Source organism: Salvelinus alpinus, chromosome 28 (assembly GCF_045679555.1).
Source record: "Salvelinus alpinus chromosome 28, SLU_Salpinus.1, whole genome shotgun sequence".
Taxonomy (NCBI): domain Eukaryota; kingdom Metazoa; phylum Chordata; class Actinopteri; order Salmoniformes; family Salmonidae; genus Salvelinus; species Salvelinus alpinus.
Genome location: NC_092113.1, coordinates 36,226,044 through 36,227,425, shown reverse-complemented (window position 1 = coordinate 36,227,425; position 1,382 = coordinate 36,226,044).

Here is a 1,382-nt window from a genome sequence, read left to right as displayed (position 1 = left end):
TTTGAATGTCCATCCATTGTAAATATGAACATCAAAGGACGAGTTTGTGACAGTAGTATGCTAGGAGGTAGAAGGTTACTTTGAATGTAAAGGTAAACCTATAGTAATCCGTTGTTATTTGTGTCAAATGGATCGTGCATTTATCCATTTCCGGTATGTATTTCACCCAAGGACAGCCAACTCATGTATTTCAACCAAGGACAGCCAACTCATTTTAATAACTTTAGTTTATCATATTGGATATGATTCAATAATCTTGATTTTAATTTGAGCGATTATTATACATTTATAGGCTACAGAAGATGGGAGGGAGCTCCATCAAAAGACAGCCCTTAGTCATGTAAGATGCTAAATTAATGCACATAAAATAAACCTTTTTGTAAACCTATCATGTCTGTGAGTTGGTGGTCGGGTTAAGATGTTGAAATTCACACAGTATGCATGCCTTGAGACCCATTCCAGTGTTCTTCAGATACCTACGGCTGGGATTCAAACCGATCTTGGGATTTTAGGCATTGTGGGTTTTTAAAGGCAATGTTCCCACGTTCGTAGAGATCCCATTCACAGTAAACGCTGCATATGTCGGCTCAATCGGAAATTGCCTTTAAAGGAAGAACCATTGTCTATAACATATGTCATGGATTGTAATGCCCATAACATATGTCTTGGATTGTAATGCCCATAACATATGTCTTGGATTGTAATACCCATAACATATGTCTTGGATTGTAATACCCATAACATATGTCTTGGATTGTAATGCCCATAACATATGTCTTGGATTGTAATGCCCATAACATATGTCTTGGATTGTAATGCCCATAACATATGTCTTGGATTGTAATGTCTATAACATATGTCTTGGATTGTAATGCCCATAACATATGTCTTGGATTGTAATGCCCATAACATATGTCTTGGATTGTAATGCCCATAACATATGTCTTGGATTGTAATGCCTATAACATATGTCTTGGATTGTAATGCCCATAACATATGTCTTGGATTGTAATGCCCATAACATATGTCTTGGATTGAATCCTGGCCCAACTCAGCTTTATGTGAACGCATCAGGTGACATTAAAGCACTTTAAAACAGCGTTCCAAAGTGTGTGGTAGTATTTGTGTTCAGTATTTCTGGAGGTCTGTACTTTCAGTTTACAGGACCGTTCATGACGTCTTCTTCCTTAGCCTCTACACATACGCCTGATCTCGGGATCTTGATGCCATCTTGTGGCAGTGAAAATGTACTGGCAAAGTATCAACTCTCCAAAGTATAATCTACACATACCGACAATTGAATTTGGATTTAACATTATTAACATACAGAACACATCAACTACTGAAGATCCATCAGGGCCCATGGTCTAGGCTGGAGGGGT